At 35.8% G+C, this 27,402-nt stretch overlaps 1 protein-coding gene across 1 annotated transcript in view; it reads right to left on the bottom strand.

The window, feature by feature from the left end:
• The window catches only part of CSRNP3 (cysteine and serine rich nuclear protein 3), a 219,686-nt gene that overhangs the window by 180,688 nt on the left and 11,596 nt on the right, over positions 1 to 27,402 (bottom strand). Inside the window, exon 2 of the mRNA XM_043576935.1 lies at positions 21,365 to 21,535. The gene's annotated coding sequence lies outside the window, so the exon portion shown is untranslated. The remainder of the gene's footprint in view (positions 1 to 21,364; positions 21,536 to 27,402) is intronic.

Raw genomic sequence — 27,402 nt, 5'->3', positions numbered from 1 at the left:
TTTAAAAAAAGTAATAATAGGGGCGCCTGGGTGGCGCAGTCGGTTAAACGTCCGACTTCAGCCAGGTCACGATCTCGCGGTCCGTGAGTTCGAGCCCCGCGTCGGGCTCTGGGCTGATGGCTCGGAGCCTGGAGCCTGTTTCCGATTCTGTGTCTCCCTCTCTCTCTGCCCCTCCCCCGTTCATGCTCTGTCTCTCTCTGTCCCAAAAATAAATAAAAAAATGTTAAAAAAAAAAAGTAATAATAAAACACTGATGAAAGAAATTGAAGACAACACAAAGAAATGGAAAGACATTCCATGCTCATGGGTTGGGAGAACAAATATTGTTAAAATGTCTATACTACCCAAAGCAATCTACAGATATAATGCAATCCCTATCAAAATAACAACAGCAGTTTTCACAGAACTAGAACGAAAAAAATCCTAAAATTTATATGGAAACACAAAGGACCCAAAATAGACAAAGCAATCTTGGAAAAGAAAACAAAATTGGAGACATCACAATTCCATACTTCAAGTTATATTACAAAGCTGTAGTAATCAAAACAGTATGGTACTGGCACAAAAAATAGACACATAGATCAAAGGAACAGAATACAAAACCCAGAAATAAACTCACAATTATATGGTCATTTAATCTTCAACAAAGGAGGAGAGAATATACAATGGAAAAAAAGACAGACTCTTTAACAAATGGTGCTGGGAAAACTGGACAGCTACATGCAAAAGAAGGAAACTGGGCCACTTTTTTAAACTATACACACAAATAAGCTCAAAGTGTATTAAAGACATAAATGTGAGACCTGAAACCATAAAAATCCTAGAATAGAGCACAGGCAGTACTTTCTCTGACATCAGCCATAGCACCATTTTTCTAGATACAAGTCAAGGGAAATAAAAGCAAAAATAAACTATTGGGAGTACATCAAAATAAAATGCTCTGCACATCAAAGGAAGCAATCAAGAAAACTAAAAGGCAACCTACCAAATGGGAGAAGATACTTGCAAATGACATATTCAAAAAAGGGTTAATACCCAAAGTATATAAAAAATGGATACAACTCAATACCCACACTCCCCCAAAACAACCCACTTAAAAATGAGTAGAAGACATGAACAGACATTTCTTCAAAGAAGACATACAGATGGCCAACAGACACAGGGAAAGATGTTCAATATCATTCATCATCAGGGAAATGCAAATGAAAACCACAATTAGATATCATCTCATGCCTATCAGAATGGCTACAGTCAAAAACACAAGAAACAACATGTGTTGGTGAGGATGTGGAGAAAAAGAAACCCTCATGAAGTGGTAGGAATGAAAAGTGGTATAGCCACTGTGAAAAATAATATGGAGTTTCCTCAAAAAGTTAAAAAGAGAACTACCTTACAATCCAGTAATCCCACTGCAGGGTATTTACCTCTCAAAATACAAAAACAGTAATTTGAAAGGATACATGCACCCCTGTGTTTATAACAGCATTACTTACAATAGCCAAATTAATGAAGCAGCCCAAGTGTCCATCAATAGATGAATGGATAAAGAAGATGTGGTATATATACACAACAGAATATTATTCAACCATAGGAAGGAATGAAATCTTGCCATATGCAGCAACATGGATGGAGTTAGGGAGTATTATGCCAAGTGAAGTAAGTCAGTCAGAAAAAGACAAATACCATATGTCTCACTCATATGTGGAATTTATGAAACAAAACAAATGAGCAAAAGAAAAAAGAGAGAGAGAGAAACCAAGAAATAGACTCTCTCTCTCTCTCTCTCTCGTTTTTTTTTTTTTTTCTTAAGTAGGCTTCACACCCAGCACAGAGCTCAAAGCAGGCTTTGAACTCATGACCCTGAGATCAAGGCCAGAGCTGAGATCAAGAGTTGGACACTCAACCAACTAAGCCACCCTGGCACCCCAATAGACTCTTAATTGTATAGAACAGATGGTTACCAGAGGAGAAGTGGTTGGGGAGATGGGTGAAATAGGTGATGATGATTAAAGAGTACATTTATTATGATAAGTACTGAATAATGTATAGCATTGTTGAATCACTATATTGTACATCTGAAACTGATATAGCAGTGTATGTTAACTATACTGGAATTAAAATTAAAAATTTAATTAAAAAATTCCTTTACATCAGTTCTCTATCTCATCACCTTATTTCTCAACTCCATTTCTAAACTTAAAAAACTTGTTTGTTTGTTTGTTTTTTAATTTTAGAGAGAGAGAGGGAGAGCAAGAGCAGGGGAGAGGGGGAGAAAGAAAGAGAGAGAGAGAGAGAGAGAGAGAGAGAGAGAGAGAGAATCTCAAGCAAGCCTCATGCTTAGTGTGGAGCTGGACACGGGTCTCAATCCCACAACCGTGGGATCATAACCTGAACTGAAATCAAGAGTTGGACACTCATGCATCTCTCTCTGCCCCTCCTTTGCTCATGCTCTGTCTCTCTCTTTCTCTCAAAAATAAATAAGCATTAAAAAACTTTTTAATTAAAAAAAAAGATTTGGATACTCAAACAACTGAGCAACCCAGGCAGCCCTCTCAACTCCATTTTTTAATTAAATATTTATTTATTTATTTATTTATTTATAATTTTTTTTAAGTTCATTTATTTTGAGGAAGTGTGTGTGCACACATGCACAAGCAGGAGAGGGACAGAGAGAGGAAGAGATAGACTCCTAAGCAGGCTCCATGATCCATGCAGAGCCTGACACAGGGCTTGAACTCAGAGCCAAGAGATCATGACCTGGGCTGAGATCAAGAGTCGGCTGCTTAACTGACTGAGCCACACAGGTGCCCCTCAACTCCATTTTATAGCACCTTCTCCAGAGAGGGTATTCTCCATTCCTCAGATGCTATTCTATATTGAACTCCTCCAAATTAGGCTTCGTTTTTATAACTCCACTGAAATAGTACTTATCAAGGTCAGCAGTGAACTTGGATATTGCCAAACAAAATGGTAAATTTTCTCTCAAGAGAGTTTGACTTAAATAATCACTTTCCCTTTTTTTTTACTTGGCTTCTAGGATACCATACACGAAGTAGGCTTGTCTTCTACCTCATCTGCTGTCCGTTCTTCTTTTTTTTAATGTTTTTCTACTTTTGAGAGAGAGAGGTAGAGAGAGGATCCAAAACAGGCTCTGTGCTGATATCAGACAATCCAATATGGGGCTCGAACCCACAAATTGCAAGATCATGACCTGAGCCAAAGTTAGATGCTTAACCAACTGAGCCACCCAGGTACCCCAACTTGGTGCCCTTTCTTAACCTCCTTGCTTAATTTCTTCCATTCTTTCTGAGATCTAAATCCTTTAGTAGACTAAGGTCTGAGACTTCTTCGCTGAGTCTTTTTTACAAAAACAGCCCTCTTCTCTGGGCTGTACATTCTTATATCTACTGTCTATTCCACAGCTCCACTTGAATGGCTAATATGCTTTTGAAAGTTAACATGTTAGTATAATAGTAATAATAATAAAATGAAAGAAAGGAAGAAAGGAAGGAAGCAAGGAAGGAAGGAAGGAAAAAAGAAAGGAGGAAGAAAGGGAGGGACAGAGGGAGGGAGAAAGAGACGGAGAAGAAGAAAGAAAACAGACTCCAGGCTTCCTCCTCCTACTCTAGTCTTTCCTGTTCCAGTAAATGGCATCAGTGTTTGCCCAATAACTCATATGAAAACCATAGCTCCTTAAGAAATGGCTGATTCTAGGGGCACCTGGGTGGCTCAGTCAGTTAAGCATCCAACTCTTGGTTTTGTCTCAGGTCATGATCTCTTGGTTCGTGACACTGAGCCCTGTGTCCAGCTCTGCACTGACAGTGTGGAGCCAGCTTGGGATTCTCTTTGTCTCTCTCTGCTCCTCCCCTGCTAGCTCTCTCTCTCTCTCTCTCTCTCTCAAAACAAACAAACACCTTTTAAAAAGGAGCCTAACATTAAAAAAAAAAGAAAGAAAGAAATGGCTGACTCTAGGATCAGGGCAGGGTAAACACAAAATGAACCTGAAGCATTTCATAGTGATGGAAAGCAAGGAGGGGAAAGAAAAAGATAGGCATAGGACATTAGAATCAACTTGAAAGAACTCTCAATGGAATAATTTAAGCAAAAGAAAAATTTAATTACAGTATTAGACTATAACCCAAAGAATAAAATGAATATCAGTCTACACAGATATAAACAAATGACTGCATCAGTAAGTAACTAGGGTAGAAGAAACAAATCTTTCTTACAAATATTCCAGAAAATATATGTAGATACTTCTCCCCTTCGGGAAGTAGAGCTCGATCACCAATCCCACCTTATATGTGAACTGTATTTAGTAATACCACAGTTATGTAAGATGCTAACACTGGGGGAAGCTGACCAAAGGGTTTATGGGAACTAATTCTGTGCTATTATTACAACTTTTCCATAAATATAAAATTATTCCAAAATACAAAGCTTAGTTTAAAAGCCTAGGAATTATTCATGTTTATCTCTTTTTCTTAAACCTCACATCTAAACATCAGTTCTCCCATCAGCTCTCCCTTTAAGATTTATCCTGAATCTGACCACTTCTCACCAAGTCCACATCTCCGATTTCCAACACCTGACAATAACCTGGTCTCTGCCTTCTCTTCATTACCCATCCACACAAGTGTCAAGCTCTTTGCTGACATTTTACGTTTGCTCTTTGTTCCTTCTAGAAGCCTCCTCCCACTCCAGATATTACATGGCCCACTTCGTCACTTCATCAAACCTCTATCAAAATAGCATCTCCTTAGAGAAACTTTTTATGACCATCTTATTTAAAATAGCCACCCTACTTCTATACCCCAAACTTGCCTTATTTTTCTTCACCATACACTTGTGTCATCATATTCTTCACTTATTAGTTTTCTTGACTAATAATACAAATAAACATCGTTAAAGCAAGGACTCTATCTTTTTGAATAAATAAATTAACCCCTATTGCTCAGGACTTCTGGGGAAAAGTATAATCATATCCAAAGCTGGTAGAGTATGAGTTTTGCTGCCTTTCTTGAAAAAGCAATATGCCAGTATGCTAATATCTATTACATCAGATATTCCTACTATTAGGGATCTATCCCCAAAAAAGTAAAACACCAGGGGTGGCTGGGTGGCTCAGTCAGTTGAACTTCACCTCAGGTCATGATCTCATTGTTCATGGGTTCAAGCCCCGCGTTGGGCTCTCTCCTGTCAGCTCAGAGCCCACTTCAAATCCCCTGACCGTCTCTCTCTCACTCTCTCTTTCTGCCCCTACCCCCCATACACATGCTCTCTCTCTCCAAAATAAATTAACATTAAAAAAAGTAAAGTACCAGTACATAAGGCTTTTTTTTTTAATGAAAAGGTATTGCAGCCTTGCTCATAGTAGCATAGAAACTGAGTTGAAACAAAAGGACACTCATAGGGGAAATTTTGATGAAAATGTGATGTTTCCATAACTTGAAATATTTTGCAATCATTAAAAAGGATAAAATAGGGGCGCCTGGGTAGCGCAGTCGGTTAAGCGTCCGACTTCAGCCAGGTCACGATCTTGCGGTCTGTGAGTTCGAGCCCCGCGTCAGGCTCTGGACTGATGGCTCGGAGCCTGGAGCCTGTTTCCGATTCTGTGTCTCCCTCTCTCTCTGCCCCTCCCCCGTTCATGCTCTGTCTCTCTCTGTCCCAAAAATAAATAAACGTTGAAAAAAAAAATTAAAAAAAAAAAAGGATAAAATAGAGCTATGACAATTACGTTGGGGAATTTCCACAAGGTATTGCTCAATGAAAAAATCAAGATGAAGAAAAATGAATATAATATGATCCATCTTTGACAAAAGAAACTTCTATGAGAGTGTGTTTATCTATGATTATTTGATATTGAAAAAAATGAAAGGATATAAACAGGTCAACAAGAATTACGTATAGGAGCAAGAGATATAATGAAGAACACAGAGGAAGAAAAGAGAAAAACCAAGCAAAACAAAAAGAGAAGAAAAAAAAGAAAGAGGGAGAGTGGGAGGGAAAGAAGTTGGGTTAAGAAAGAGAGAGAGGGAAAGAGCTCAAAACAAGATTGTATTTCAATTAAATTACTCGTGGATTATCTTGAAATCAGGAAATATCATTAAAAATAATTTAACAATAATTGATAGAACAATGTATAAAATTGAATATGTACTATGTACACGAATATTTAGGGCAATATAAATTTTAATATAAAAAAGTGAGAATAACTTAAAAAAACAATTGGCAAGAGAATTCATGAATATATGGGGTAAACTTATGCTGTGAAATACTATGAAGAAAGAAAAAAAGAGAAAAAGAGGAAGAAGGAAGGAAGGAAAGGAAGGAAGAAGGAAGGAAGGAATTAAATTCTGTGAAATGATAATTATGACTTCACATAAAAATGCATGTGTGTTTACATTAAAGAGAATCATTCGGGAAATCAATTCTGAGGCATAGAATGGATTTTGGATACTGGGCCCCCAATTTTTTCTAGCAGAAAATAACTTTTAAATATAAAATTGATTGCAGGTCTCCTTAATCTGGAAAGAATATAGGGAATTGCTGCTAGAATTGATCAGATTCCCAAGAAACGCATAAATTCTTACAGATGGTCCTGGGAACACAGCTAAACTGCAGTCTATGCTCGTCGGTGTACTTTCAGTGTACTGCAGAAAATAGAAATCAAACCAAAAAAAAAAAAAAAAAAGAAAAGCAATATCCACAGACAGGGATAAAAGAGGAAGAACTTTACAGAAATTGTGCATTCAACTTTCAGTTGTTGAGGCAGCCTGTGGTATCTACCTTGGTTATTATGATATGGGCATTTTCCCTCATGGAAACCACACAGTTGCTGTTCCACAGGGTAGGAACACCCAAATAAAGTCTTGAATGGTTGCTGGGGCTGTCCTGACCACTTGCATTCTCTTAAAGAATAATGAGGAACAAATCAGAGACATTCTGTTATAGAAGAATATGTCCTTATCTTCTCTGCCACAGTAAGATGTAAGGAGCCTCACAAATATCCCCCTGTAGAAAATTCCTGGCACCTAGTATTTAGTAAATGTTTATGTAGTTTCTCCATATTTCAGATATATTGCATGTTGTGGTGGGTAGAAATGGGGTATATATAGTCATGGAATTAATTTGGTCACAAACTGGTCCACAAACTGGTCTGCTTATAACACTATATTGTTACACATCATGCCAATGTCAAATATAAAGGGTGAATAAAGGAGAGAGAGATTCATTCTGGATACTATACAAGGGAATTTTGTTACAGAAGTCTATCTGTTAATAGCTTTCATGATAGATGAGTGTATAATAAAGTGATTTTACGAGAAGGTGAATATGAATGAACCCTGAGTGAAGACTTTTTTTTTTTAAATCTGAGTAGAGAAATGCAAATTCAATACAGGTCAAGGGAGAAACATTAGTGGAGTGATGATGTAATATAAAGTGCATGGGCTCTGGAGTACCAAAACAACAACAACAACAACAAAAACAAAAAACAGAATTTGCCATCTTAAAAATTTTTTTTAGTCTTTATTATTATTATTTTTTTTGAGACAGAGAGAGAGACAGAGTGCAAGCAGCGGAGGAACAGAGAGAGAGGGAGACACAGAGTCCAAAGCAGGCTCCAGGCTCTGACCTGTCAGCACAGAGCCCGACGTGGGGCTCGAACTCACGAACTGCGAGTTCGTGACCTGCGCGAAAGTCGGACGCTTAACTGACTGAGCCACCCAGGTGCCCCCAGAATTTGACATCTTGCAATGTTTTCATCATCTTACTTCTGTGACTTTGGGCAAATTACTTAACATCAGTTTCTTTAACTGTTAAATGGACATATAATCTCTGATTTTATGTTTTTCAGTAAAGATAAGTCATTTAAAACAACGTGATTCAAGCAGATCTTTAATATATTATTAGTTCTCTTTATTAACCAGAAAAAGGGTAACCTAACATCATTTCTCAGTCTTGTTTTTACCTTATTTTTCCTTTCCCCTAATATTCTCATTTATTTTATATTTACTCACTATTTTTTAACAAAAAGGGGCAGAATTTTGATAGAGTATTTATAGATTTAAAAAGCAATTAACATGAATATTCCCACTGTTCACTATTTATTGTGTGGGGTTGTTTTAAAAAAATTAACTTAGGTTTTCATATTCATTAACTATGGTATCAAATGGCTATGATATGATAGCCATTATCATTGGTGGCCCAACATACTTTATTTTTTTGCCTTCTATTTTTTTCTGGTAACATATTCCACGTGAATAGGTAAATGAACAAGACCTAGTCAATCAAAGAACTTTATTCTTTGGCCACAGTGATTGAGTGAAAGGCATCTGACACAGGCTAGGGTTATTGGTCAGGGTCCAGCTCAGAAATAGAGGCAATGATAGGTGGCCCAATGGAAGGAATTTCATATGGTGAACTGGCTATAAAGATTTTCTAAGAGCTGAAATGCTAAACAAAACAGAGAAAAGAAAGGAACTCAGAATACAGTAATAGTAAGAAGCTGACACTCCTCAGCTGGAGGCACAAAGGAAGGATTGGTGTCACCAGAGCTCCAAACCTGGTGCTACCTCGTGGGAGCTAGGTACGTGGGAAGGCTGCTGCATGGAGTCTGGGATCACAGAAGCAGGGCCATTACAGCAAGGATCAGAGCTATGGTGGAGATGCAGTAACCACTGCAAGTACAACCTGAAGCATCGATGAGCGGGTGGGAATCCTCTGGTTTATCCCTTCATCTTGCCCTCCATTGTCCCACCAGTGCCCCTTATTTGCTGAGTCCATCTGGCAATCAGTGGGCAAGGTGTAATTTTCAGAGGAAGGGCAGACCAGATCTGAACACAAATGGGCACATAATTGACACATTAAGACAATCCTCACAAAGTCACAAGACATTACACCACCTAAGTTGTTGGAGCCAGGGATGGAAGTGATTGCTCCTTGCTTTCAAGAATGTAGTGCTACAGGGGCACCTGGGTGGCTCAGTCGGTTGACTCTTGATTTTGGCTCAGGCGTGATCTCACAGTTCATGGTTTTGAGCCCCATGTTGGACCCTGTTGATAGCATGGACCCTGTGTTGACAGTGTGGAGCCTCTTTGTCCCTCTTCCACTAGTGCTCTCTCTCTCAAAACAAACGAACGAATGAATGAATGAATGAATGAATAAATAAAATTGAAAAAAAAGAATATAGTGCAGGCAGATATATTCCACAGATTAGGGAAACCCTTAACTCAAAATGCAGGAGGAGAAAATCAGGCCTTCTCCTTATGAGAAGAGAACCAAGTCATAGCGGGCAGGGAGAACACTGAGGTTGCCATTTGAACCACAGATCCATTTTGCCTGATATGGCCATGAACTAAGAGGTCTTTTTTTTTCGTTTAAACTAGATTATGTTGGGCTTTTTAACTTTGCAGTAGAAAGTCTTGACCAATATAACTGTGACCATTAACTGAATATTTTAAAGAGGCTTGAAGACAAAATGCCAAGTATTACCAGTAAAAAAAAAAAATTTTAAAAATTAAAGAAATTAAAGATGGATATAGTTATGTGTTACCAGTAAGAGAAATTAAATGAACGTGGTTATGTTGACAGGTCTTGGTTGACTACAATACTGAAGGTACTGAAGGAATTCTCTCTCCTTTTATCTTAAATAAGTTACTTAAATACAAAAAAAAAAAAAAGGAATCTGAAAAGGTAATTTTTCCCAGTGTCCTATGACAGAGGAGCCAGTTGATTTCTTTGATTCATGCCTGGTAATCAGACTACAAAAGGAATGCAGATCAATGCCAGATGGAGGCTATCAAAACAAAAACTGGCCACAAAGAAACAAAAATGTATTTAAAGTTAATCTGCAGCTACAATATGTAAGATGCTGAACTAGCAGTTTCATTTTCTTTTATCCCACCTCAACAATTCAAAAAGAATTTTTTTAATAATGTAAGTGAATGATATATCCTTTAACTCATTTGCAGAAAAGGTAAAGAAGGCCCAATCGACCACCATATCTATTTATTTGTGCTGAACACTATTGTTTCTAGCTTTTGCTGTACTTTATCTTTTTTACATTTTTTAAAATCTTTTTTACTGCTCCTCAATTAAGTGGAAAATAGAAATTAATGGGTTTTGCTTTATAGAACAGAAATCCTTGGAATCCTAAAGGTGGTTAGCAGTTTGTTTGTTTTGACTACCTAGAACAGAGAGTTAGATCTTACTTGCCAGTATTTTTGTTTGAAGAATATACTACAGCAACCACCACCCTCAAAATCTGTTTCCAATGATGCATCCTCTTCTAGATCAAAGTTTCTCAGATATCAGAATTAGTTTTTCTCCATTCTACATAATTTACACAATAAAAATTTTTCTACCATTTGCTTCTTATTATCATTTGTGTGTGTGTGTGTGTGTGTGTCTGATATTGAAGTCTATTTTGAACTATTTTATTTATTTTTTATATCCTTTGACTAACATCTCCCCATTTCCCCCCACCCTCTAACATCTGGTGACCCCCAATGAGCTGTGTGTGTGTTGTGCTTTTCTTTTTTCTTTTTTTAAGAGTTCACATATAAGTGAAATCATACAGTTTTTCCCTGACTTATTGCACTTAGCATAACCCTCAAGCTCCACCCATGCTACCACAAATGGCAGGATTTTCCTCTTTCTTGCCTGACTTATATTTTATTTTATATTTTGATAGATAAACAGAGATAAATAGATGGATATCTTACATTTCTTTATCCATTCATTCATCAATGGACACTTAGGTTGCTTCCATGTCATGGCTATTATAAATAATGCTTCCATGAACATGGGAGTGTAGATATCTCTTTAACAGAGTGATTTCATTTCCTTTGGATATTTACTCTGATGCAGGATTGCTGGGTCATGTGGTAGTTCTACTTCTGGTTTTTTGAGGATCTTCCATAATGTCTTTCATAGTGGCTGCACCAGTTTACATTTCCACCAACAGTGCACAAGTATTCCCTTTGCTCTACAACCTTACCAATATTTGTTATCTTTTGTCTTCTTTATGATAGCCATTCCAACAAGCGTGAGATGATGTCATTATTCCTTTAATTTGCATTTCCCCAATAATTAGTAATGTTAATTGCCTTTTCATGTATTTTTGGCCATCTATATATCTTCTTGGAAAAATTCTATCCAGGTCCTTTGTCTATTTTTTTGTTGGATTGTTTTGTTGTTGTTGTTATTGAGTTGCCTAAGTTCCTTATATATTTTGGATGTTAATCCCTTATCAGATATAAGGTTTGCAAATATTTCCTTCATTCCATAGGTGGCCCTAGTTTTGTGGATTGTTTCATTTGCTGTGCAAAACCTTTTTAGTTCGATGTAGTCCCAGTGGATTTTTGCCTTATTCCTTGTGCTTTTAATGTCACATCTGAAAACTTGTTGCCAAGTTTGATGTCAAAGGGATTTCCCTTATGTTTTTTTCAGGAGTTTTATGGTTTCAGGTCCTTAATCCATTGAAGTCATTAATCTGTTTCAGGTTAATTTTTGTGAATGGTGAATGATAGGGGTCTGGTTTTATTCTTTTGTATGTGAATATTCAGTTTTCAAAACACCATCTACTGGTTTCATTTTTAATTGAACATTAAGAGAATGCAGTATTTTAATTGTAACTCTGCCAATATCTGTCTAGAGGCCTGTTGTCATTTTTGTCTTTAATGAAATTTTTGTCACCAAGAAAAGCAGGATTACAATTTTTTTTTCTTTCAGATAGGGCTGGTGTATTCTTGGTTATCAAAATACTCATAGTTTGGGGACTCTGAAATGGCAAATATTCATGTATGTAAAAAAAGCATGATACATAACTGCATGATCTTAATTACATTAATCTTAGTTGTGTAAATACACAAATGGGACCTAGAAGTAAAACTAAACTGCTTGTGATTATGGATGATTTTGTTCTTTGCTTCTTGTGATTCTTTTATGCACATTTTAATTTTTAAAAAATAAATTTTTTAAGACCTAAAACAAAACAAAACAAACAAAAAACACCATTTACTGAAGAGACTATCCTTTCTCCATTGAATATTTTGGTCCCTTTGTGAAATATTAGTTAACCATAATCATGAGTTTATTTTGGGGGTCTCTATTCTGTTTCATTGATCCATGTGTCTGTTTTTATGTAAGTACTAAACTGCTTTAATTACTATAGCTTTGTAATATAGTTTGAAATCAGAAAGAGTGTTGCCTTCAGCTTTGTTCGTTCTCAACGAAACTTTTTTCCAATGAAAATGGATTTTAAATTAACCACGAACATTTCTAAGGGCCCTTTAATGCATACACATTGCTAAACTAAATTTGCTCCTCCTGTGAGATTAAATTGCTTTATGATGTAAGAGAGTCAAAGGCAATAATAATTTTATATTTGGAAAACTATTTTCCAGTTCATAGTATTAACAAGTCAAAGAAAAAATAGGATTGTTTTGATACATAGTAATGAGGAATTTGATGTAACTTTATAGCGATTATTAATCAAAAGCTCTTAGCAGCAGGATACATCCTTCATGCAGGATAAAGAATATCCTATGGCCAAATTAAAGGTATAACCTTGAAAGCATTTTCATTAAAAAAAATGTCTCTTTAGTACCAAAAATAATCTCTTACAGCATATATAAAAAAAGTCTCATTCTTAATAGGCACAAAAATATTTTAAAAATTTAGGAACTCAGCAAGGAAAATGCATGGCAAGAAGAAAAGCACAAATTTTTACTGTGGGCAATGTGGTAAAGATGTTAATCTTCCTTGTGAATCAAATTAACCTACAAATTTAATGTAATTCCCATGACATAGCAGTGGTTTGTTTGGTAACTTGACAATATTGTTTTAAAATTCAAATAACGATCACGTGAAAATAGCTTATAGAGAGCCTTTAAAGAGTACGGTAGTGTATTGTGTTTCTGTTCCAGTTAAGGAAAATTGGGAACTCTTATGTGAGATAATAAAACTTACTATAGAGTCATAATATAACACTATTGTTGGTTTCAGAATAACCATTCAGATCATGAAACAGAAAGGAAATTACAGACACTGATCCTATGTCTATAAGAATTTGGTTCAAGATAAGAACAAAATTTCATATTAATAGAAAATATATTATTCAGTATATGATTTTAGGAAAACTGGAAAATTATCTATTTCACACAACATGCCAAAATAATTTTCAATTGGTCTAAAGATTTAAATATATAATAGAAATTTATGAAAATTCTATAAGAAATTATTTGTGTGTGCAATTAATCTTGGGTGCAGAGAAGTTCTAAGCATTTCCTAAAGGCCAAATGCAGGACACATTTGACCACATAAACATATTTCCAAGGCAAACATTAACAGAGTTAAAAGACAAATGGCAAAATAGGAAAGACATTATTGCTCACTAAATAATCCTTAATGTTATAAAATGATGAAAGAGAAATCACCACTCTAAAAAACCCCAAATAGACCATTTATATACACACAAAAAGGTAAATATATGACTAGCTAGCTTCCTAGTATTCAGAGAAATTCAAGTTAAAACAGCAGTAGAATATCAGTTTTTACTTATCAAATTGGACAAGGCCTGTGTGTGTGTGTATACACACATTATCTATGAACACACACATACATACAATCACAGAATACCTAATTTGGCAAGATGTTGGGTCATAGGAACTCAATTACTTAAAGTGGGCAAATAAATTGGTAAATCTTTCTGGAGGGCAATTAAAATGAAACCCTTTGAATTATAATCTTTAGGGATTTATCCTAAGATTTATCTACAAGCATGTCATGACAGCTGTTATTATATCAGTGAAAAATCTAGAAAGCTATTAGAATGAATGAACACAAATCTTATTAGGCTAAAATATATGAAAATAAATTGAGAAAATATGTAGATAGTGTGAAGATTGAGGAATATATAAATAACAAAAATTACTCATTATTTTACTATCCAGAGAAAATGTGTCTTGTTTTTCTATATTTCTATAGAAAATATGTGCTTGCCTTTTTACCTCTAGATCTTATTATATACCTAATACATATGACTTTATAAATGAAAATTGAAAATGTAATATAATATTTTAAACTTCTTAATTAATGTGAATATATTTTTATGTCAATAGATACATTTGTTCAACTGTTTTTATTGGCCACATGGTAATCCACTGTATGGGTTTTCCATAGATTGTTTAACCAATTGTGTGGTGTATAGATTCTGTAAAATTTTTTACCATAAAAAATTACTGCAAAAGTCATCCATAAAGCTAAAATATTTATACATTCAGCTTTTGAAAGTAATGAATAAATGTTAAATGTATTGATTCAAAATATCTCAATGTTCTAACCTTAGAATTTCTGACTTAACATAAAGGTTGGTAAAGCTATGCAGGGGGCTTAAAGAGTGATTTCACTGGCAATACTGTGTTAATGAATTTCATGAACATTTGGTATAAAAGCATTTTTTTCCTATAAGTATGCACCTGTTGAAGGTAACTTCAATTGTATCCAACAATCTTAATTTTTATATAGTTAATTAGCCCATTTAAGTCTATTCATGTCATGTTTAAGATGACAAATCATTTGATCAGTTAAGCATATTCTTTCTCAATATAAGTCATGAACATGCCAATCAAAAATAAATTTATTTAGGACCTAACATTATGAGAATGAAATAAAATAATTTGTTTAAAGCATCTATCACAATGCCTAGCAAATTATAAAATGTTCAATAATGCTTGTCATGATTATTACCGTTAAGCACTATGGGGCAAATACAGGATGCAGCCCTTACAATCAAGGAGTTTAAAATAATTGTAATGATAAATTGCAACCATTTTCCATATTGTGGCTAAAAAGCTTGTGAATTCTTAAAAAAAAAAAGAAGAAGAAGAAAGGTATTCTGTTGAAAATAACAATATTTATTTAAGCTGCATTTATCCTTTTTGGATTCATTCATTTTTAAATTGAAATGTAAAAAGGTAAAAAAAAAAAACTTTTATTTACTTCATACTGAGGAGAATTTTTAAGTATATGTGCTTCTTTATTAGTGCCCATATATTACTTAAGTTTATGCCTTAGATCTTCTTTTGCAGCTTAACTTTATGCATATTTAAAAAAATCTAGGTCAAATGTATGGTATATATGTCTTATGTAGCCATGATCTTAGCATAGCATTTAATTTTAGTGTTGACTAATGACCATTATAATTGTCAGCATAATGTTAATTATTATGGAGGTAAAAAATTCTTTTTTTTAAAGTTTATTTATTTATTTTGAGAGAGACAGTGCATATGCAAGCAGGGAAGGGGCAAAGAGAGAGAGAATCCCAAGCAGGTTCTGCACCCTCAGCACAGAGGCTGATACAGGGCTTGAACTCACAAAAGGCGAGATCATGACCTGAGCAGAAATCAAGAGTCAGATGCTTAAATGATAAGGCCACCCAAGAACCTTAAAATGTGTGTGTATCTGGAAATGTATATAAATCTAAAATATGTACTACTCTCTCCAAGCTAAAATGAGGGTTGTCATAGAAACAGCAAACAGCAAAAAGTCTGATCAGACATAAGAAGATCGTGGACAATATCTTTGAAGAAACTGTGAAATAGGACAGGCTATATTAGAAAAAGTAACTATGTTTAAAATTAATCATCATTATTTCTTCCAAACCAAGTTTCTCAGGGATAGCACTAAATACTGCAAACCCTGGAATTGTTAAGATTTAAATTATGTAGGTTTTTTTAAATGTAAAAGATGTAAGCATTAGAGCATATTAAAGATGAAATATATTAAGTATTCTTCAATATGAATATTTAAAAGTAATTTTATTAATATGATTTCGTACTAAATATGTACCTTTTGTTATCTCACAACAGATCCATTATCATCCAATCTTGGTATGAAAATATATAGTATTAAATGCATTTCGGGTCTTCACAATATCACAGTTAATGACACTCACTATTGCATTTCATTCAGAAACATCTAGTGCTTTCAGCACTCTGTCTAGCAATCTTCACTAGCTTTCATGATGCTTTGTAAACTGTTCTAATAAAGTTTGCTTTTTGGGGGTCTTTTTGTCATGCTAATTAAGACCACTGCAGCTATCCATTAAGGATCTTAAAGTGATTTAATAGTTCATTATGTAAATCAAGTTTCATAACAGTTCATTCAAAGTCCTAGAATTGTAAATTACATAAATCAATCTTTATTACTATTCTATTAAAATATTTGTGAGATAAGATAAAAACAAATGCAAAAAACTGAGCATCCATTTCAGTTTTAATTCATTATACTTTCCTACCTGAAAATTAAATATCATTTAAAAAATCTCTTTCTAGTTTTTATGTGCTGGCCTTTGAAAATGAAGTATTTATTTTTTGTTATATTTATTATGATTGTTCATTCTTCATTACGTGTAAAAACTATACTTTTAACCCTAATCCAACTGTCAAATGAATTCAATAAACTTGAGACATTTAACTATTCTAGTTCATGCCAGATCACTGTAGCTGAACATATAAGACATATGCTACAACAATTCTGTGGCCCTAAAACATTCCCAGTTTACTCCCAAATTCCTCAGACAAAAAAAAAAAAAGGAACATTTTCAGAGTACAAATATGTACTTTCCAGAGTGAAATGGTTAAATACCACAGCCAATTCAGAAATAGCACCAACTGTTTCCTTTTTTTTTTTTTTTTAAGCAGGACCAGATTTAATTCTTTTCTGCATTCACATGCACACAAATACACTTCCCTCGAGCTGTCAGAAAGCATCAGATTGCCTAATCTGCATGATGAATTTTAAAATCTTTTGAGAAACACAAGGACATTTGCTTCAGGCACTATGATTTCATCGTCACCATCATAAACAACAAGTATAAAGCCAGTCAACCTCTGGTATTCAAACCAAAGCCAAAAGATTATGGGACTTAGAAGTGGTTGGTAGGATTTTAATCCCCTAAATTTCACTTGGATCCATTTTTGAAGTCATGACATTGTGCAACTGGGCAATCATCTATTTATTGTCTATGACTATTCCTACGTGACCCCAAAATAAGGATGTAGTTCTTATTAAAAGGTTTATAAAAAATGCAAATACTCTATGAAATATTTGTAAAGAAATTACATTAGCAGATGAAAATATTCTGATCGTTAATGTGAAGACAGGGTCTCTAATATTTAATAGCAACTATAATTCTTGTACTTTTATGAAATACAGCTACAATATCAATTCCACCTATAGACATCCTGAGTAAATAACAGATGTGGGAAATCGGAAGAGTTTCTATGATATATTTTGGATCCCATGCTAATAGGACTTTATCACTTGAATAATGTGAGAAATAGTACCATTAATACCACTAGAACTACCCACATTGACTTTTTAATGGTAGCTAACTGAGAGTTAAAACCACAAACAATAAGTGTTGTTTTTCTAGATTCACTGTGATATTGATATAAAAAAATTTTATTTCAAATTCAGACCAATTGTGCTTTTAAGATTAAAGCCAAATGTAAGTTTCCCAGGGCTTAAAACAAACAAGCAAATATAAAAGCCAATTCTGTACCTAGGCAGCAAAATGGAATATAATTACTGCATTCAGTCAGAAGCTGTGACTAAGTGAGTCTAATCGAAATGCAAGGTAAGTGCATTTCTGAAGTCTTGAATTATTGAACAAGTAATGTAGGGTCCTGGAGTTCAAGGGATAGAAAGATATCATTATCTTTTTTTTTTTTCCCAGGGAGTCCAGGATGCCCATTCACCCCTCTGGCAAAAGTGGAATGTACAAAGGCTTTTATTTTTAAAGTAAATGAAACAACCCTGTATTTGTTAGCTGCTGTTAAAGATGCACACTGCATACCTCATCTCATCTTCTTTTCATTGTAACGTTTTCACATTATCACAAGCAGCATTATGTCACCAAGACGAACCAATTTCCTTCATGTAAATGTAAAACAACATGTTTGCTGTAAGATATTTCCATCAATGTCAGTGATGTACAAGGTAAGTCTCAACAGTCTGCCCTGTCACTTACTTACAGAAAGGGGAAGGGAAAGTGTTCATTCACAGTCAAATTGAATTCTCTGTCCACTATTTCTTTTGCTCATTGAATGTATTCATAAACTCATCACTGGCACTATATTATTACATCCAGAAGATACTAACTTTCACCACAACACTAACTGAAAAAAAAGAAAAAAAAAGGCAAGAGGTGATGAAATGCTAAACACCTTTACCGAAAGGTAGGCTCATTCTATTTCTAAGAGGAGCTGGCACAAAAGGTACAGCCAATGTCTCTCTGTTGATTAGATGGGTCCCTCGATCTAGTCAGTGATGTAAAAGATCCATCGGAGAGCAGCACAGTCTAGTAGAAAGGTAGACTCTGAGGATCTACCATAAAGTCCTATAGCAATAGTGACATTTGGATCCTTGTCTAGTTACTCTCGCTGGGCCTCAGTCTCCACATATTTAAAATAAGAAACATAGTCTAGATGTTCTCAAAGGTCTTACTAGTACTAACACTCTTTGAATTCAAATTGAGGGTTGACTCTACTATTGTTTTTGTCTTATACTGTTACATAGTGTTAAATTCTCTGAAAAAAATTAAAATGGGTTTTCTTCCTCAATTTGCCCGGCTTTATGAAATAATTAGTAAAGTCTCATATTGATGATTAGGGTAAGAGCAGCTCACAATAATAGGAAATCATCCATAGGTAACATTTTCCAACCATTTTTCCTTACTCTCCTCCCCACTGTTTATCTCAAATCATGGTGCTGATCACACATTCAATTACAAGTTGTTCAATGATGCATATCACTTCCTTACAGAGTAGTATCAGCAAACGTTTCCCTCAAAACCCCTGAAAATTTACTAAGAAAAGGACATTAACAACAGTGCTGGAAGAAGGCTAATGAAACTTTGAATCTACTCTTTATCAGCCTGACTTCTCCTCTGTGCACACTGGACACCTCTTCCTCCACAGACTCTTGTGATGGTTATAAAACAGAAAAGTTGCAAACAGATGTCAAAATAGCTATCAAATAGTTTATTTGATCAAAATAAAACCACTCTCCATTCAAACTTTTACCCTTCAGGGTGTTCAGGTACTTATAACAAGTGTCTAGCCTATAATTTTTCAAACTCCTCTAAGCCACCAGAACATCACTTTCATCTGGAAAGCATCTTGAGCCACAATTGTGAGACCTGATGGTGTTTAAATGAACATTATAGGTACTTTGTGAACTCACAAGCTATAGAAATCGATGGGTATCTTGCATAGAGAGTCCTACAATTGATTTTTCCAGGAGAGAGTCAATTTGTAACTTTAGGAGACACACAGACACCAGGGAGGTTGAAAGCATGCTGAAGGTTTAAAAAAAAACAGCACTGGCATGTGGAAATTGCTGCACTGGATGAGGTGGTATCTCAAAGAAATAGAGTCTAGATTGATGATGTTTTTTAGGAGTGGCTAAAGGGAAAAAGTTGAAACATTCTAGGCAGCTCCTGTGGCATTCCGGGCTTGGAGAAGGAGAGCTCTCCAAGGTACACAGGCAAGGTGCTTAATAGGGTCCCTGAGGGTCTTGAAATTAAATATATACTAAAGATAAAGATATCCAGTAGATGCATTCTCTCTGGCTTTTAAAGTTGTCTGAAATTACGAAAAAAAATTATGTATTTCATACTTGAAATTTGCCAAGAGAATAGATCCCAAGTGTTCTCACCACCACCAACAACAAAAAATGTAACTATGTAAGGTGACAGAATGTTAATTAGCTTGATTGTGGTCATCATTTCATAATGCATACATATATCATGACATCATGTTGTAAACTTTAAATAGGTGCAATGTTTATTGTCAAAAAAAGACAATTATTGCAAAAAAGAGAGAGAGAATTATCTAAATTGAATCCATTCATTCAATAAAGGAGTCTAAGTATCATTCAATGCTCAGCACTTTTCTAGGCACTGTGGGTGACAGCAAGGGGGTGTGCCATCCACAAGGGCTACAGTCGCTTAGAGGAAGGGGGGAAAGGCTTTAGATAAATCACAAACAAACCGATCCACCCAAAACCCACTGATTAACAATAACCTTTCCATGTAACTAAAGAATCTCATTCTCAAAACAACTATTATGTTATCCCTTCTTCTAAGTGTTTCTTTATCTCCTCCTTACTTTTTATACTTCCCAAAAATTCATAATAGTGGTACGTTAGTCAAGAAATAAATAATACAAAGACTAAACAATCTTATAAAATTATACCTACTTTTATTCTAAATGCTTCTAACAATGATGAGAGAGAATTCATAAATATCAAACAAAACTTTGAATTCTTGGGAGTAGAGGAAAGAGGGTAAAAATGGAATTTCAGGGGTCATAGAGCCACACTGCAAGATCATCAGTGTGAATATTAAAAGGTTGTTTTGATAAGTTAAAAATCCCCAAACCCACACGCCTCAGAAAAATAATACTAAAAAAGCTATTACGGAAAAAAACCCTTCTCTTTTGTATTGGATAATTTTTAGCTTTACGTATGGAATGGTGCTTTAAAAGGAAGTTTATACCCATCATCCTATGGGACTTTATTTGACCTTGTTTAGTTTTGCTTTGTATGATTAACTTCTAAAACTAATTTAGAGATCCCTCTTTCCCTAATGACTGGGATTGAAGGCACACAGAGATGTTGGAAAGATTCACCTAATCCAAAATCAATCAATGTGTACCAGTTATAGGGAAGGCAGTTTGAAATGGCTAGAATTTTAAGTTAGAACATACTACATACCATACCAAATGATGCTGTTCACATTAACTACTTAGGAAAGGTATACGTGTGCGGAAAGCTGCACTTACTGTAGTGCATGAATCTGGCCTCAAGTTTGAGGTTTACTAGTATTCCAAGAACAATAGTAGCTGATGGCTTTCAGGGCTTTGATTTCAGAGCAGCATTCTTTTAAAAACAAACATCGTTTTCTCACGTAGGAAATACATGTGTTGTACTCAATACTGCTGATTCCACAACTCATTGACCAGTATTATTAGAATTTCAAAAGAGCTCAACTGATCAGATTTTGAAATGGATTTGAGATGGATTTCCGAAAGCTGAAGGTGCATACGAGATCATTTTCAATTGCTTACCTTCAATCGGACGCGTTTCTGCCTCTCATACCTACTCCATAGAGATGAACAGAAGGATACCATTGAGATTTAATTAAACAAAATGATATCACATTTTACAAATAAGTCTGATATGATGAAAAACTTGGAGCAGATAAAAGGCAGTGGATAAAGATAGAAACTCCAGGAATCGACCATACAACACACTTTAGAGTACAGCCTGAAATATGGCTTCGGATACTCACCAGTGAAAAGATTACAAGTGGACAGATTGACACTATCAACACTGTCAGCACCGTCACAGCTAAAAACTTCATCATCTGATTCCTGCACAGAGCAGCAGGGTGAAGAGCCGTCAATTTCTTCCAACTTCCCCTTTAAAATTCCACTCATAGCTGCAGCGCTGTCACATGTACCTGTGACAGGAACGGGAACAACAGAGCGTTGAAACATTTGACCACTGCATGGTCCAAGTCTCCAAATCTGTTTTTGAGGCTGCAATTTTTTGACCCACATCGACCACATCATCATATCCGTGCAGAAATTATTCTTTCCATAATGTTTGAAAGCACTGAAAACAATTCTACCCTGATGCATTGTTATTTGCATTCTCTCTTTTGACTAAGGTATTTTATATGAAAAAATCAAATTTAAGAATGTGGAATCAGAGTACTGCAAAGGAAATATGGTTCAGTGTTTTGAAACGTCAAAACAGGAGTCAATTACACTTATTTGATTTGTTCTAGTAAATCGTGTACTGTCATTGACAGAGCCAGAGTTCAGAACAAAACAGATCACTCACTTGCATGCTGTCATACCCAGAGCATACTGATTAGGGCATGTCTATCTTGCTTGGGATTTCTTTTTTTCTCAGGTACAAAGGCATCTACTTTCCTGGGGCTCTTTGTCCGTCAAAAATCAAATTGGTTGCTAGGAATGACTATACCTGCAGAATTCAGATGCCTTATCATGTTTCCAGTCAATTCAGCATAGCTATAGGGAATATTTGAGTCCTATGCCAACGAAGCTGCCTGAATAGATCGTATTCAGGGTAAACCACAGTCTCTAAATCTTTTACTGGATAAAATATTAATTTGAGTCTCCTTACTCTCTGTATCAAGATGGCCAGTGAAAGACAGTCAGAGGTAGCCGGGTGCATTTAAAAATTTTGTTAATGCCAATTTAGACAAGTCAGTAAACCTCTGAGAATAATAATTTCTTCATAGTTACGGAGTAAGTGTTAAGATGATCAGTGGCTGCAAACACAAATCCCGCCAGTGGCAGGGAACCTCGGTGAGTAAAGAGGGTCAGATGCAATAAAATCATGAAGTCACCTCAGTCCTCTTTTTTGTCTACTGTTGTTTGTAACAAAGGTATCAAGAAATGCTCCTCTACCCTACTGAGACAGGGAAACTAAGAGAATCCATGAAAAACTACTTTTGTTGTTGTTGTTGTTCCTTTTCCTGCTTTTATTCTTGCTAAGACTTCTACCTACACCTTATACATGCCTTATAGAACAGATAATGTATGTCCTACTTACAAAGGTCAAGGAGTTAATAATTTCTTTGGAGTCTTCCAGCATGATAGATAACATCTAAGGAGTGACTGGGCAGGGTTATCCAAGACCACTGACTCACTAAGACACGTGGCTCCGGGGCATAAGTCACTCACGGAGGATATCTCACTAGTTTTTGTTCCCGATGCCTGAGAAGACATGTGTACCTGACTACAATCCTCAGTAAAGACCCCAGACCGCAAGCAAAGATGAGACTCACTCTCCTTTCCAAGTCTCCTGGATGCTCTGTCCATATCTACACTCTCTTTACATCTTCAATAAACTGATCTCTCTTCCTCTTGGCTCACATTGGATTTCTATCTTGTGCAAAGCCAAGGGCCCTCTTGGCTCCTTCTGAGGGGCCCCTCTGGATTTTCAGACCTGGCTAGTTTGCATCACTATGATAGCATAGGCACCCTAATAAATGGTCTCACAGCCAAGGAGAGAGCCAGTAGTAAGTAGCATAAACTGTGGTGAAGTAGAGATGCACACGCAGGCCAAAGGGGGCAGCTGCTACTCAGGTCGATGTCATTTCCCCACGCTTTCCCAGTTTCAGCTGCTCTAAAACCTGGCCAACACCCCCATTTGCATTCAGAAGCAGTCCTTCGCACCATTAGGTTTTACGTTCCCCATCCCCCTTTCCCTTATTAATCTTGTTTATAAAATTAAAGGAGCAAGTTTTAGATTACATTGTAATTTAGAGCCCAACTTGGACTTTGGCTCTACAATAAGGACAAAGGATGATTGGATATGTGACTCCAAAGGGTCAACAGACAAAGAAATCAAAACCTTCTCTTTTCCAATCACCCAGCACAATACCCGAAATGCCTTTGCTAGAAAATATCAGCTGGAGGAACAAACTGATTTTATAAGACGCTGCACAATATATGCTACCAAGGAAAGGTAATATGTTAAGCCATTATACCTCAGGATGGCACTCCTATCTATGCCTTTTGGTAATACAGAACAAGTCTAACTAGAGTGACTTTCTTAAAAAGGTAGTGACCTTGGGTCCTTGTGCCTCTCACTGACCTCGTAGTCTCCTTCTGTTGCAGTAGTGACATTTCCTTGGGATGTACTTGTTCCAAGTCCTGCTCACTGGCTTCCTCTGTTTCTGTATTTTCTGATTCCTCATAGATTCCTCATAGATTCCTCAGCTGGCACATGGCTTTGGCTTTGACAGATCTGCTTCTACTTCAATGTATCCTGCAAGTCTCAACTCTGAATACTAATTGACTCATTCTGTCCATTATACCTAAATGCTAATTGTTGAGAAAGTGAATCCGAGTGCCCTCATTTAGTCATTCACGCCATTCTATAGAAATGAGATTTGTTTGGGGTGCACTGGGTGGCTTAGTCAGTTAAACAGCCAACTCTTGACTTCGGTTCAGGTCATGTTCTCACAGTTCATGGGTTTGAGACCCACATCGGACTCTGCACTGACAGTATGCAGCCTGCTTGGGATTCTCTCTCTCCCTCTCTGCCTCTCCCTCGCTCGTGCTCTTGCTCTTGCTCTCTCTCGCTGTCAAAAATAAACTTAAAAAAAACAAGAAATGAGATTCGTTTCCTTTCTGCCCTTAGTTTAGAGGTTAATTATTTATCTAGTAAACGTCTGTTGAGCTTCTATCAGGAACTAGTGACTATCTTATCATTAAAATGATAAAGTAACAATACAGGAAAAAAATTCTTTTCTCTAATGGTGTTTCTTTACCGGGTGTTGTTGGAGAAAGGAGTAGACACATAATAAACAGATAAACAAATTAAATATATACTATGTCATATGGAGATCAATGTTATGGAGAAAAATAAACAGTTAAGTGATATAGTGATTACAAGGTCGGCCAATTGAGATCATTTCATTTTTAATTGATTGGAGAGCTAATGTCACAGTGGGGAAGCACCAATGAAGACTCGGAGGTGATAAGGAGGCCAGCCATTTTGACATGCAGTGGAAAAGCAGTCCAGGCCAAAAAAATGGTGTGTGGCCAGGTCTTGGGCTGGGCGCAGTGAGCAATCAGGTTAGACAGGTATTGGGGCTAGACTGCATAGCACCTGTGAGGGCTTCAGCTATTACTCTACATATGATGGAGGCCGCCACAGGGCTTAAGTCATGGAGTGACAAGATCGGACTTATATTTTTAAAGGTGTACTCATTAGCCTGTTATTTCATAAGAAAACACAGCTCCATGGTAGAGGAAGAGCATGGGAAAAGGGAAAGGTCTGAAATTAAGGAACACACCTAGAGAGGACTTAGTGACTCAGATGAACAGGTAAAGTCAGAAAACCTGACCAGAGGGCTGGAAAGGTCATAGTTTCTTTTGGGGGCAAGGCAAGAATTTAGAAAAAAGTTAGAAGGGGAGGGGAGTCAAAGTGCTTCCCAAAACAAAATGATTACTTAATTTTTTCCCTATAACTACCTCTGTCTCTAGATTTACCAATTATTTTATGACAGTGAAGGCCATCTTATCTGCCAGGTTTCAAATAGGACCAACTCAGATACATTGGTCCCACTTTGTGATGTTGTTTGTAAGCGTTCATTTATTACAAAAAGGAATATTTCTTTTAGTTTGGCAGAGAAGATGGAATAAATCGATGATTACCAATATGCATGGGAAAACGGAGACAAAAAGTTAATAACTATTTTATTCACCATCCTCTCTAAAGTTGCTTATTCAAAATTTTTAAAAAGTCAAACATACAACTACCACCTGCTACCTCAGGGATTATAGGACTCTGGCTCTGTTTGAAAGTCAGGCAGGCTCCAGCTAAAAATGTCACTTGGTGACCTAATATAACCATTCATTATTTGGTTGAAGTGACTCTCTTATCTTCAAGTGACTTACAGAGGTTTTAGAAGAATTGCAGAAAAGCTCCTAAAGACTAAAAGCTGTTGATGGATTTTTTTTTAATGTTGATATACTCTATTAGTTACAGGAAACTATATGGAAATTTTTCCTTAACTGATATGAAATCTATAAAAATAATTGTGTGGATCATATTTATGCTTCTAGTCCTCTTGGCCCTGAACAGTCTTGGACAAAATCATTAAAGAGAGATTGGACCAGATGACTAGATAGCTGAGGAAGCACAAAGAAAGGGTGGGGAAAATGTCCCAAAGCACAACAGACCCTTGTTGAGAGAGATTTCATCCTACAGATTGTGTTTGTCAATCTGATTCCACTGGAGTGTGCTCTGTTGTAGTACTAAAACTGCAATGCTACAATTATTACCATGACAACAGATGATGCAGGAGAAGCTACATTGTGAGAGATGAAGATCCACACCTCCCCCCCCCCCCCCCCCCGCCCCATTCAGATCTCTGTAGTAAGAGGTGGGAAGGAAGACCAAAGAAAAGTTATTGTGTGTGTCCTTGGATGAGTTTTTCCATCCACATAGTTAAGTGGAAGCAGTCCTAAACAATATTAAGTCACCCTATGACACAGAATACTGTTTTAAGAGTATATGGCTGGCTGGAAGAAAATGTTAGCAAACAGGAATGTATGGATGACTTAATTTACATTTTCAAGCATCAAAAAGATTATGCTATTTCTTGTGTATTTGTTAGAAGTCAAAAGTTTCATAATTCTACTTCAGGGTCCCCTAAAAAAATTATCTTGAGTTTCCCAGGTCCAAAAAAATAAAGTTTTCTTAGTCTTTTCTTTCTTTCTTTCTTTCTTTCTCTCTTTTTCTTTTTTCTTTCTTTCTCTCTCTCTCTCTCTTTCTTTCTCCCTCTCTCTTTCTTTCTTTTTTTCTTTCTTTCTTCTTGATCTACCTAATGGAATACTATACTATTACTTATCCTGTACCTAATAATTCCTTTTGAGAAGTACATAAAATAATATAACATTCTTAATACTGCTCCTAATATGAAAATAGTTATTTGTATATCCGTCAAATGCTCAGATTTTGAATTAAAATATTTACAACAACATTTTAATACTTTTATATAAACTCAGACATGCAAAAGGCAAGAGATGATTAGTAATTAAGAGAAGAAAATTGTAAGTTATTAATTTTTATGTTAAATTTATGATGTAATAAGAAGTAACTGAGCCAAGAAAGATCACTAAAAGAATGTAAAGGAAAATATAATTTGCCATTTTGAGGTCAGAACTACTATGAGTGATGGGTACATCAATCTTTCTACAAATGGAAATTATTTTTTTTAAATAATAGATTAGAACTTATATGGATCTCCCCTAAAAACTTAAATATTTGTTTTTATTAGGCAAGTTTTACAGAACAAAATACCCAAGGCTGATTTTTTTTTTTGATTAGGTAATTATAATACCAGACAGCACAAATATCTAAATAGTAAACTTCCATAACCACACAAATGTGTTTTTATATTCTTTTTATTTCCCCTACAATAAAGATACTTACTATAGAGCTAGGGTACAACCGTGGGCTCAGGTTGATTACCAAAAACTAGAACAGGAGTGGGACAGATAGTTGGACCTAGGGATGGAAGCAGAATAAAAATGAAAGCATGGTCCTGGGAACATGGACAGAAAGTAGGGCAAGTGAATAGAGTCTGAGAAGGATAGAGGGAAATCCCCAAAGGAGAAATGGACAATTAAGGGACTTGAGAGATCTGAGCATTGATTTTTATCAAGGATTTAGTTGCAGAGAACGAGAGGTAGTGGGAACTACCCCGGGTTATAGAGTCTGGAGAAATGCTAGTTCCAAAGATTATGGAAGTTGGTACCTCCCCCTTTGGGTTGAGAG

This window comes from Prionailurus bengalensis, chromosome C1, assembly GCF_016509475.1.
Source record: "Prionailurus bengalensis isolate Pbe53 chromosome C1, Fcat_Pben_1.1_paternal_pri, whole genome shotgun sequence".
Lineage (NCBI taxonomy): Eukaryota > Metazoa > Chordata > Mammalia > Carnivora > Felidae > Prionailurus > Prionailurus bengalensis.
Note: the sequence above shows the minus strand (reverse complement) of the source record. Positions and strands in the feature narration are given on the sequence as shown.